A 13,485-nucleotide genomic window follows, 5' to 3' on the forward strand; every position below is an offset into this window, starting at 1 on the left:
CACGGTGGCTGCACAAGCTTGCATTCCCTCCAGCAATGGATCTCCTCACCACCATGAACTGTTACTTGTTTTATTGATCTTAGCCATTCTGACAGGTGTTAGATGAAATCCCAAAGTGGTTTTGATTTGCCTTTCTCTGATGACTAAGGATGTTGAATATTTTGCTAAGTGTTTCTCAGCCATTTGAGTTTCCTCTTTTGAGAGTTCAGTTTAGATTGTGCCTTATTTTTTAATTGGGTTATTGGTTTTCTTGATATATGTTTTCTTTTTTGTTTTTCGAGACAGGGTTTCTCTGTATAGCCTTGGCTGTCCTGGACCCACTTTGTAGACCAGGCTGGCCTCGAACTCACAGAGATCCGCCTGCCTCTGCCTCCCAAGTGCTGGGATTAAAGGTGTGCACCACTTCCCCCCCCCCCTTTATATATTTTGGATATTAGCCCTCAATAAGATGTGTAGTTGGTAAAAAAATCTCTTCCCATTCTGTGGCCTGACACTTCGTCTGAGTGACAGTGTCCTCCTCTGTGCGGAAGCTTTTCAGTTTCCAGGTTCAGGGGGTCACATCTGTCAGTCTTTGATCTTACTGTCCGTGCTGTCCATGTTCTGTTCAGAACGTCTTGGCTCGTGCCGATAAGCTCAGGGCGAGTCCCCACCTGCTCTTCTGCCAAGTGCAGTATCTGGTTTTATGGTGAGGTCTTTGATGTACTGGGAGTTGAGTTTTGTGCAGGGTGGTAAGTATGGATCTGTTTGGACTCCTCTCCATGCAGCCATCCTGTCTGAGCAGCACCGTTTGGTGAAGACGCTGTCCTTTCCCCCCAGTGTGTACTTCTGGCTTCTTTATAGAAACCAATGTCCATAGGTGTGTGGATTTATGTCTGGGGCTTTTCCTTTTTTGTTAACTCTGACTCTTGGCCAGTGTCCCTAAAGCAGATGCCACATGCTCTGCACACCAAGCCCTATGGATTGCCTTTCAAATCTCCTGCTACTGGAGGCGGTTTGCAGAAATCCAGTGAGGTTAGGCCAGTGGCCTCCCTATACTGTGCACTTTTGTGATAGTGTGGGGCAGAAGCCAAAGTTGGGTCAACCCCTTAGAGAAGAACCAAAAATTAAGCCAGATGGTTTGAAAATAGTTGATGATATAAAAACACTGGATGCAGTTAGACTAAAAAAAAAAAAAAAACAAACAAAAACAAAAAGCCAAAACACCCTACCTAGGACTGCTAGAAACATCCAGAAAGTAGTTCTCGTGCCCCTTAAGCAAGTTTAGACCTCTATAGTATAGTAGTGGTGACACATTTAAAGTGGCAGCACATGGGAGAGAGACAGACTCACATATCCAGAACACCTAGAAATGTCAGCAAGTTCCCAGTAAAGACAGTTGGTGTCTAACAGATGGCTAGGTTTCTGTTAGCTTTTTTCTGCCCCGAGACTGGGTTTCTCTGTGTAGCCTTGGCTGTTCTGGTCCTACTTTGTAGACCAGGCTGGCCTTGAGCTCACAGTGACCCTCCTGCCTCTGCCTCCCTAGTGCTGGGATTACAGGCGTGCTACACCGCACCTGGCTGCCTTGTGTTAACTTTTTAATGTTAAAATAAGGACCATAAAGGCCATAGCTACTGCAAGCTGTTCTTACCGTGCTCATGGGCGAAACTGTAATAAAACACAGTGGGCCACAGAAAGAAAGGAAGGAGAGAGAGAGGGAGGGAGGGAGGGAGGGAGGAAAAGTGTCTTGGGAAGAAGAAAGGGTTTGGCAGGAGAGGAAGGGACAGAAGAGGAATAGAGATGAATAAGGTCAAAAGACTGGCATAAGTGTGGAATTGTAAATAAATAAATAAGAACTTTAAGATGCATTTCCTTTTTACCATTGCTGTCTGTTGGCACCAATGGTGGGACTAAGATACAGCTTTTTTTTTTTCCCCCCTGAGACAGGGGTTTTTTTTTGTGTGTATCCCTGCCTCTGCTGAAATTCACTCGGTAGACCAGGATGGCTTCAAACTCAGATCCGCCTGCTTCTCTGCTTCTGCTGGTATTAAAGGCATGTGCCACTACCACATTAGAGATTTTAGGCCATCTAGTTATAGACACTTTTTTTTTTTTTTTTTTTTTTGAGACAGGGTTTCTCTTGTAGTCCTGGACTCACTTTGTAGACCAGGCTGTCCTTGAACTCACAGAGATCCGCCTACCTCTGCCTCCTGAGTGCTGGGATTAAAGGCGTGAGCCACCACGCCCGGCTGACAATTTTTATAGCTGGAGAATAGGGTACTGTTACATTCAGAACGTCTTAGAGGTATAGTTGATAAGCTCATGTGTTTTGAGGTAGAGGCTCATGTGTTTCGAGGTGGCCATAAACTAGCTGCACCAATGCATGACCCTGAAGCACTTCACAGATTGAAGCTGCACTTTCAAGCATGCTGGTAGGTATCTTTCCACTGAGCTGTAGCCCCAGCCAGTTGCTAAGTTTATTTCGACAGCAGCTATGGAGCCGGGCATGGTGGCGCACGCCTTTAATCCCAGCACTTGGGAGGCAGAGGCAGGCAGATCGCTGTGACTTCAAGGCCAGCCTGGTCTACAAAGTGAGTCCAGGACAGCCAAGGCTACACAAAAAGACCTTGTCTTGGGAAAAAAAAAAAAGACAACAGCTATGACAGTCAAATGCCACTTGTGCCACAAGGGCCTGTTCCCTGCTTTCATTGTCCACACAAAGGCTCATTGAAACTCTGCCCTAGTGTTTGCTTCCAGCCTGAATAGAGTTTGTGAGCCAGAAATGGAAGCTTAGGGACTTCTCAGATACCCACACTACCATAGCTTTGACTTTGTAATTCCCAGACATACCTGGCAATGTCTCAGCCCTCATTCCTGCCTCTCCTTATAAGTGTTATGCCCTGAGGTTAGTCCCATATATGTTGCCTAATGGATTTGCCTCGTAATGTGTTCAGCAGATGCCTCTTGCCCTACTGTTCTCAGAGAGATTTTCAGCCAAAATGGAAGCCAGCCAGCCATGTGTGGTAGCATGCTCCTTTAATTCCAGACTTGGGAGGCAGAGGCAAGGCTAATCTCTAAGAGTTCCAAGGCAGCCTGGTTTTATATAGTGAGTTCCAGGCCAGCAAAGCAACATCGTGAGACTATAACTCAAACAAAACAAAAAACAACAACAAAAGTAAGCCATAGATGGGACCAGAGAGGTTGAAACAACTACAATTATTGATAATAGGGTCTTTTTGCTGCCTCTGCTACGAGAAGTTTGCACTGAAAGATACTTGCTATGTTCAGTACCCAACACCAACATCAGCAGCATTAGATAAGGCTCCAGCAAGTTAGAAACATCACGGAGTCTTCTTACTGAGACTTCTGGATTGTTTGTTGTTTGTTTTTAGTTACTTATTATGTATACAGCGCTCTGCCTGCATGTACACCTGTCCACCATAAGAGGGCACCAGGTCTCATAGATGGCTGTGAGCCACCATGTGATTGCTGGGAATTGAACTCAAGACCTCTGGAAGAGCAGACAGTGCTCTTAACCTCTGAGCCATCTCTCCAGCCCGACTTCTGGGGTTATCTTGATTAATAACTGTTCTTGCAAAGCTCTGATGTTTTCAGAGTTCTGATGAGGTTGATTGTGACAGTCCTTACCAACTGCTGCTGTGGAAGGATGGATTTGGAGTTTGCTACCCTGCCATGTGCCTTCCCTGAACGTTAGTTTTATGTCCGGCTACATTTGCCAAACTTACTTATTAATGCTGTTGATTTAGCTACAGATTTTTAAATGTGTATGTTCAAATAATTATCTCCCAAAATAACACTTTTTTCTTCCTTTCTTCACTGAACAGATTAATACAAGGATTCGGGGATGATGATGTTGATAAGGTGCTTGATTAAAATGCATTAGGCTCTGGGTTACATCCCAGAGTGAGGAATTCCTATGAAATTATGTAAAAATTACTGTAAACATTCTTTATGAGTTCTAGGCAAATGCTAGTACAGGCCACAGCCCCAGCTCCACTTTCACTAACCTTTTTTTTTTTTTTACCTTAAAGCAAAACAGCCTCATTTTATTGACCAGAAACTCAGTTGAGTTTCCCCCGTGAAGAGCCTTGTCCATTACAAGCACAGTTAAAGGTGATAAGAGGAAAGTACTGACACTATTTTCCTCCACGCAGTTCCCCAACATTTCTGTGTGATTCTGTTGTTTCCTTTTCACGTAGAAGCCATGCCTGCAATGCATTACCAAGAATGTCTAGTTTATGTTGATTTTTAAAATGGAGGTTGAACCTGCTGACATTCAGAGCAGTATGAGGGCGCGGTGACAGGGTTTCCTGACTTCTAAAACATTTTTCAGTGGTCTTGTCCACAACTAATTTAACAACTGCTTTAGCACGTCATCTTTACTGAGACAAACCACACCATGATCCTTCAAGACCACAGCTCTAAACAGAGCTAAAAGACAAAGCTATAACCCAGGCATGGCGGTGGCGCATGCCTTTAATCCCAGCCCTCTGCAGGCAGAGGCAGGCGGATCGCTGTGAGTTCAAGGCCAGCCTGGTCTACACAGGGAGTCCAGAACAGCCAAGGCAACACAGAGAAACCCTGTCTCAAAAAGCAAAAAAGACAAAGTTATAACAGAAAGCTATCTTGCTGGGAATGTTCGGTGTGCCATCAGAAGAGGAAAGATTCAGTCATCTGTCCTGTCATTTAAGTGGGAGTCACTTCAGAGCACCCATATTAATAATCCGTATAGCCATTCCGAAAGAAGGGAACATTACCCCATTTTATAAAGGAGGCACATCTCCCTGTGAACCTACCTGCTATCAGACTACCGAGCCAGTGTCAGGGTCTGATGTGGGTTATCCAAGCTGTAGTCATTCCACAAGCCTGTCAGAAGTCCTCTGGCCTGCCGGTGCTTTGACCTTTGGCGAGAAGGAGCACACATGCCAGAGATGCTGTGCAGGGTTCTGCAGTGGAAGCCAGCATGTCCACCTTCTCCTCTCGTCCCTTTATCTTTCGTGGCCGTCATCACTCACCATGCCCTTTGTATTCTCGCTTCCTTGCTCTTCCCAACAGCCATCCAAATGCTCTCTGACCTTTCTGTCCTGGTCACGTTCCCTTGGTCAGGTTAGCTCGCCTCCGAGAAGCGCCCCTTCTAACTCTGAGGAATACATTGTGCTCCTGCCCACGGCCTTAGATTCTGAGCCATCACCCAGTCTTACTCATAACAGATGTGTTTACCTTGCTTAGTTCTCGCTCCTTCCTTCCCTTCAAGGCTGCAGGCTGTGCCTTTAGCTCTTGAGACTTCCTGTTTATGACTCACCCTCACTTAGCGATGCTCTCCTTTCCCAGCAGGGCCATTCATCCTTAGGTGAATCAGCACAAGCGAGATCAGGTGTGACAAGCCTTGACATGGCTCTGAGGAGCTTCTCACGCTGTAGACATCCACGCTCCTGAGGAAAATGGCTCTGCTGAGGCAAACACAGTCCAACGGAAGTTACTGCCACCACATCGCTCATCTCCCGGTACCCCCCTGGGGTTGCTGATTTATGCTTGTTTTCCAGAAGGCCTGGCTCACTATTTCTAGACAAAGGACTGTTAAAAATCTCCAAAGAGCATGAGCGGATTTGAAGTGTGGTAGCTCATTCCTCTAAACCTACCACCCGGGATGCTGAGCCAAGGAGGATTGCTGAGAATTTGAGGTTAGCCTGGGCTGAAGAGCAAGCAATGTATCCAAAAAAAAAAAAAAAAAAGTGTCATTGATGCAGAACTGGTACTTGTGTCTGCCACACTTCTCTGATTTTGCACTGGCTTGCACTGTATTCTGTGTGCATACAAATCCCAGTCCTTACAGACCCCTTTGGGAACCTCACAGTAAAATGCTTTAATAAATTGCCAATTTAGACGTTTAATAAGATCCAGATTTAGGCACGGGCTTTGTTTGTTGGTTTAGAGCAGCCTCCTGTCATAATCCCTATGGTGATTCCTCCAAAGGCACGGTGGATTATTATCTTCGGTCACATCCTCAGTATACCCAGAACAAAACTTGTGCAAGACCCTGTGAATGTGACGTGTGTTCTACCACCATCTCCATCCTCAGATGACTATTTTCATATGCTGCTTATTTCCTTTTAAAATATGTGTCCTAATCAGGGTTACTGTTGTTGTGATGAGCACCGTGACCAAAGCAACGTGGGAAGGAAAAGGTTTATTATGCTCACACTTCCACACCACTGTTCATCATCAAAGAAGTCAGGAAAGGAACTCAAACAGGACAGGAACTTGGAGGCAGGAGCTGATGCAGAGGCGATGGAGGGGTGCTACTTACTAGCTTTGCTTTTCATGGCTGACCGAGCCTGCTTTCTTTTTCTTTCTTTCTTTCTTTCTTTCTTTTTTTTTTTTTTTTTAATAATTTATTTAATTTTATTTTAGCGTGAGAGTGTCAGAGCCATTGGAACTGGAATTACAGACAGTTGTGAGCTGCCATGTAGAGGCTGAGAATTGAACTCAGGTCCTTTGGAAGAGCAGACAGTGCTCTTAACCACTGAGCCATCTCTCCAGCCCCAAGAGCCTGCTTTCTTATAGAACCCAGGACCACCAGCCCAGGGAGGTTCCACCCACAGTGGGCTGGGGCCTTCCCTAATCAGTCACTAATTAAGAAATGCCCTACAGGCTTGCATACAGCCAGATTTTTTCTTGTGGTTTTGTTTTTGTTTTTTCGAGACAGGGTTTCTCTGTGTAGCCTTGGCTGTCTTGGGTTCTCTTTATAGGCCAGGCTGGCCTTGAACTCACAGTGATCTGCCTGCCTCTGTCCCTTGGCACCATGTTTCAGGAGTGTCACTCTTGGATGTTGAGATATGTTGTCATCTCTAAAGCTCATGATTGAGAACTATGCACTTGAGTTACAGAAAAAAAAAATCACACTCAAAAACCTCACAATGGCTTGAGCAAGCTCACGGTTTTGTGTTGGACTGCACTCGTAGCTGTTCTGGGATGTGTGCAGCCAGTGGGCCACAGCTTGGCCATGCTCAGCAGAATCAAGCATTGTGCTCACTTAGGAAGAGCTACATGGGCTGGAGAGATGGCTCAGGAGTTAACAGCACTGGCTGCTCTTCCAGAGGCCCTGAGTTCAATTCCCAGCAACCACATGGTGGCTCACAACCATCTAAACTGGGATCTGACGCCCTCTTCTGGCATGCAGTTGTGCATGCAGATAGAAACTCATACATAAATAAATGAAGAGCTACACACTTGTAGTGTACGTGATGAGAATTCTGGCTCTCCCTGGGTGACATATACTGGCTTCAGTACCACATGCTGTAACACACTACCACTCACTGTGACCACCAGAACTATCATCATGCATTCCAAACACCTCACAAAGCAGCGTCATAGCCTCTGGCTTACGGTCACTGCCAGCCACACAGTTCCACATATCACCACATACCCATCAGTAAAACCACTAAGAAAATTGCCATACTGAGGCGCTTGCACTCACTTGGTATCTTTCAAATCTAAATTATTATAAAATCTGTTCCTTTTTTTCTTTTCTTTTTCAAATTTTTTGAGACTGGGTTTCTCTGTGTAGCCTTGGCTGGCCAGGCTGGCCTCCAACTCACAGAGATCTGGTAGCATCCGGATGGAGGGAATACAGAGAGTGAGCTGGGCAGCAGTGCCCACCTCTGGCTGCTTCCAACTGTGGACACAATGTGACCCCTGCCATATGGGACTGTGGAAGTGTAAGCTAAAATGAAAGCTCCTCAACCCCCACCTGGGACATGGTTTCTCTGTGTAGCCCCTTGGCTGACCTAGAACTCACTGTAGACCAGGTTGGCCCCAAACTCAGAGATCCATCTGCCTCTGCCTCCCAAGTGCTGGCATTAAAAGCATATACCACCACCACCCTGCTTAAAATCTGTTTCATTCTAAGAAAACTGTTGTTGAGGTTCTAAACAGGATTATAATTAATTCATCTATTCCCTAAAAATGTAAAATATTACAAAATATAAGCTGTCTATTCTGTGTACCTGGAATATTTTCTTTAATATGAATATTAGGTTTTCATAAAGTTACTGGCTTATGAACTGAGTGTGTACATGTGAGCTTTAACTTCCTCAGTGTGTTCTAATTAAATATTAGTGAACTTTTAAAATCTCATTAGAAGTGATTGCTAATGGAGCACAAAGTATGAAGGCACTCTGGAACTAGTGAGTTTGCACACTAATGTTAGAGGCTTGCCAGTATTACATAAAAACTAAATTATGGCCAGGCATGGTGGCTCACGCCATAATCCCAGCACTCAGGAGGCAGATGCCAGTGGATATTCATGAGTTCGAGGCCAGCCTGGTCTACAGAGTGAGTCCAGGACAGCCAGCCAGAGATACACAGAGAAACAAAAACTTAAAAAAAAAAAACAAAACAAAACCCTGTTATGCATTTTGTTTGTTCTTTATATTTCAGAGGGAGAAATTTGAAGAAAAGTGGGTACAGGCTTGACAAAAGCAAACAGAAGAGAAACAGCAAAGGAAAGAAAAGTAACAATGGTCCTAGTGAGAACTCACTTAGAACCTTAGGTCACCTTGTGCCTGGAGGTCAGGCTCATTCTCAGAACGAAGGAGAGACCAAGAGAGAACCAGCGCATCCCATAGATGGCGGCCTGAAGAAGGAATCAGTAGCTATGGTTGAGTTGGGCCACACACCTAAGAGCTACTTCCCCAGCAAGGAGGAGGGGGCCATATGTTTACCCTCACTGTCGGTCCTGAGTGGAAGTTCTGCCTCTTGTCACAGAAGCTCTCAGCATACTTCTTCTGTAAGGAGGGTAGAAAGGCACAGGAGAAACAGGCACAACTCAGCCTTCGACACCTGGGACACGCTTGGCAAAGCCCCATTTCCGTTTATGCAGAAGAAAGAGATGATGGATGAAAGTTGCTGGCCTGAGTTTGCTGTGCATCCTCAGGGTGGGACCAGCACATCCAAGGAACTTTCACCAGAGAAGCGAGGAGTTAAAAGTGATGGCTCCTTTTTTACAGCGAGTTTGTGTGATGAAGACTCACAGCTAAGGTCTGAGAGTCAGCAGTATTTGGGCAGTTGGCCCGAGGGTCCTCATAAGTTTGTGTGTGAACAGAGACCCAAGAAAGGTAGATCTGGGAGGCTGAGCTGTCCTGGAAGCGAGGAGCAGTTGGTTACAGTGATCTCTACTTCTGAAGGGGCAGCAGGCTTGGGAGGTGGCCCAGAGATACCGAAGGAGAAGAAGCTACTGGCAGGCTTGCCACCTGAAGCTGAGATCGTAGATTTACCCGGAAGCCCCGGAACAGATATCTCCAGCAGCTGTGCGCCCCCTCTGGGCTCCCCAGAGCACCCCTTAGAGCCAGCAGAGGGGACTCACGGGGCGCAGAGGAAGGTCTGCAATTTGCCTCCACACTTTAAGTTACTGGGACAGACTCCTATCAACCTCAAAGAAAAGGAGGAATGTGACGTCTTAACAGAAAGTCACAGGCAGAATATTTTCTTTCTGGGGAAAGATACTTCCGAAATAGTCAATAAAGATGAGACGGTGCAAAAGATGGCGACCTCTGACCATCACCTGCTGTGGTTTTACTTTGACACCCTCCTCCATGGGTCTCCTCTAAGTATTGTCAGACAGTCTGGCCCTTATCGCCTGTCGTTTTTCAGACTAGGGTACGCTGTGTATTTCTATAAGAACCCGGCCCCTTCCCTCATGCTGCATTATCTCTCTGGCTTCTGCATGGTATCTTTTAACAACAAAAGAAGACTTTTGACTTTCAAATCTCAGAAAATGGTGTCCAGGAAACTAACTGAAGAAGAGTTTGTTCCCGCGGAAGGTTTGAGTAGACAGCCTCATACTTTTCACTCTTTTGGGATTTCTTCTGAATCTCAGTTTTCAAATGAGAGACTTGATGAAAAGCTGAAGACTCGGCAAGGCTGGGAGCCAGCACGGTGCTCACCAGCTGAGGACAGCCATGGGTTAACATGCAGGAATCGCCAACCCCTTGAGCCATTGTTGCAAGGGTTTGCCTTTCACCCAGTCAGATGTTTTGGATCTTCTACAGTTCCAATAGGTAAATTGTTCTCACTTTTGAAAAATAGAAGTTCAAGCTGGTCATGGGAGCGCACACCTTGAATCCCAGAACTCAGGAGGCAGAGGCAGGTGGATCTCTTTGAGTGTGAGGCCAGCCTGGTCTACAGAGCAAGTTCAAAAAACAAAAAAAAAAAGCCAGGGTTACACAGAGGAGCCTTGTCTCGATAAAACAAAACAAAACCAAAACAAAAAAACAAAAAAAAACAAAAGTCCAGTTTACTATATACAAATATGTCATGGGTCAGTGACATCATGTAGTGATCTTATGATTCATAGCAGCAGTGAAAGAGAGGTAGTACCTGGCTTGTCAGGTCTTTGTCAATGCGTGTTCCTGCTGAAGAGGCGGCACAGCAGTTAAAAGCACTGGCTGCTCTTGCCACCGACCCAGGTTTGATTCCCAGCACCCACACGATGACTCACAACCATCTGCTACTCCACTTCCCAGGGGTCTGTTGCCCTCTTCTGGCCTCCCTGGGTACCAGTCGTAGGCATGACACGCAGGTTCATGTTTTTGTTGTCTACTTAGTTTATAGCTATAGGTGTTGGCTGGCATGTATGTCTGTGCACCACGTGCATGCCTGGTGCCCACAGAGGCCAGAAGAAAGCACTGGAGCCCTGCGAGTGGGCTAACAGACCGTGGTGAGCTACCACATGGGTGTTGGGCACTAAACCTGGGTCCTCTACAAGAGCAGCCAGTGCTCTTAACAGCCAAGGCATCTCTCCAGTATCCTTATACATATTTAAACAAAACAAAACAAAACAAAAGACCTGCACATCTTTCTACTTTGTATATTTCACAGTCGCAGGTCTTAGACGTGGCATTGAGGAAGAGGGAGAAGTAAAGACTGAGCGATCCAAACCCATCTGCAATTGTTGACTTTTCTTTTTAAAGCTTGTCTGAGAAGATTCCAGAGCAATCTGAAGAGAGGCTCGCCACAGACTGTGACATGCTCTAACCCCTGCAGGTCCCTGGGGCTTCCAGATATGAGGACCTTAGCAGGCCTCCTGGGTCCTGCCCTGTCCCAGTGCTCTAAATTCCCAATGCTTTGGACAGACTCACGCGGCCTAAATCCCATGGCCAAGCACTCTCAGTGCTCGGTCTCTGACCACCCACTTATGGCTGCTGTATCACTAGTCTAATTACTTGCTGCACTTGGCTGTGCTCCGAGAGGCCCAACAGCAAGACACCTGGCCAAACTTTAATACAAATGCAATTATCTTTACTGTTATTTTAACTTTTGATAATCTAGCCAACCAAACAAGTTGCTTCGCAGCCTCTACTTGGTTTCCATTTTCCCTTTTTGACCATATGCCATTTCTAAATGGAAAATTCTTCACTTCTGCTTTCCCTTCCAGCCATATTCATCATCCTTGAACAAACACTACCTATGATGTACCTTTTCTTTCTTTTCCTTTGTTTTTTTAGAGACAGGGTCTCTCTACATAGCCCTGGCTGGCCTGGCACTCACTATGTAGATCAGGCTGGCCTGGCACTCACAGAGATCCACCTGCCTCTGCCTCCTGAGGGCATGGCTGTAGTTCAGCTTTATACTGAAGGAATCCCAGCAGAGATCCCGGATCTCACTCTATTCCATAATTCTGTGAGCAGTGCTAATCTTCACTCAGGGACTACTCGTAAGCCTGGCCCTTATCTGTTCTATGTGCAGTGATTTTAACTTGTGTCACTCTTGTCTCCTCATTTACAAATAAGGCAAGCCATTGATGGATGGGGCTGATTCTTTTTAAACTCATTCTGAGGTGTAATTAATGAATACAATTTGCTTAGTGTCTTTTAGTCTGGTGCCCCTGTCCTTCCTCATGCCCATCTGAGGTAACAGATGCTAATAGTTTTAAGTTAGGGACCCTTCTGGTATGCTAATTAATATGGACTTTCTCTCTGAAGGGGGCACAAAAATGACACAAACATTTTTGTTCATGATTTCAGATAGAGCTTAGACCAGGACTCCTGTCTAAAACACCTTCAGCTTTTGTCTTAAGTTTTGTGCCTGTGACACTTTCAGTATACACGTATTTGTGTACCAAGGAATATATGTCTGTGCTTGTGGGAAAGTCTGGACCAACAGCATTTCACATACAAACGTAGTGAGGGTTTTCAGTAATTCTGAACATTGTCCACCAACGGAATCCTGCTTAGCCAGCCCTGAGAAATCTTCAAAATCAGACTTTAAACATAGGAGTTCAGACAGCATGTTTGCATAATTATCCATTCAGAGTAAAACTCTGTGTGATTTTGGAGATGAATTTTGTCCACCACCTCCTCTTATGCCCACAGAGTCCTTGTCACCTGATGACCAGCCATATGATTCCACTTGACTGGAAGACACTCAAGATAATGGAGGACATCAACAGAGGTATCTTTCTAGGCTTGAAAGACTCCTAGTCAAAATAGTTGTTTTTGTTACATTTAATTATGTGTATGTGTTTGGTATCTATGTGCATATAAAGGCTGGAGGTATCAAATCTCCCTGGAGTCGGATTTATAGGCGCATGCGAGCTGATGTAGGTACTTGTAAGTGCCCTAGCCTACTTGCTGGGCCAAGGTCAGCTGATATGGCGTGGAGAAATGAATCCAGGTTTTGATTGGAGAGGCCACAGCAAGACCATGGCTGTGCTCACTTGATTGAGAACAATCAGACTTTTATACTGTTATCAGGAACAGACGATATTAGCAACTGCCAGCATCAATGCAGTTGTAGTTGCCAGGACACAGTGGCGTTTGCAAGCTATGCAGGGTGCACAGGATTAGTGCCTGAGACCAGTTGTCCTGTCACGCTTCCATGCTTCCTTGACTCCAAAGGGAACATATAGGGAAACCCAACGTGGCCTGAATGCTTCGCTGTCTGACGGAGTGCATTGGACCCTCAGGAGCTGGGAGGCACATTGTGCCCAGGAGCCGTGGACTCTAGCCTGAAAAACCTACGACGTGTGCCTCTCAAGGCAGCTGAGCCAGGCCAACTCCGCAGCTGCCTGCAGGTGCTGAGACCCAAACTCAGGCACTCTGCAAGAGCAGTATGCATGCTGAACCATCCCTCCCGCCCATAGATAGTTTCTATAAAAATAAAATCATGGGGGCTTGCTTTTATGTAAATTAGAAAACGAATATGTGTAGATATATGTGCATGCACATTTTATTTTAATAAGTCCTAAGAGAAACTTGTATTTAATTTAATTTAGGAGAGTCTGCCATTTATTGCAAATAATCAGCCTAGCGCTGATTAGGTTAGATTCATGTTTACTTGACTTGACAGCATCTCCTCAACGGTATGATCTTTCAGTCCACAGTGGAAAACATCCCTGTCCTTAAGGGTTGCTTGCTTTATGCAGCAAGCTGGCGGAGGACCAGCTTGGACTGCTAGAAATAATAGTGCATAGCTGGGTTTTGTTTTTGT

The 13,485-nt window shown here is 45.6% G+C and overlaps 1 protein-coding gene across 1 annotated transcript in view; it reads left to right on the forward strand.

Annotated features, from left to right (window-relative positions):
- N4bp2l2 (NEDD4 binding protein 2 like 2) overlaps positions 1-8,584 on the forward strand; it is a 56,767-nt gene extending 48,183 nt beyond the window's left edge. Inside the window, exon 8 of the transcript XR_007832392.1 lies at positions 8,439-8,584. The gene's annotated coding sequence lies outside the window, so the exon portion shown is untranslated. The remainder of the gene's footprint in view (positions 1-8,438) is intronic.
- The last annotated feature ends 4,901 nt before the right edge of the window (positions 8,585-13,485 follow it).

This window comes from Acomys russatus, chromosome 19 (assembly GCF_903995435.1).
Source record: "Acomys russatus chromosome 19, mAcoRus1.1, whole genome shotgun sequence".
NCBI lineage: Eukaryota > Metazoa > Chordata > Mammalia > Rodentia > Muridae > Acomys > Acomys russatus.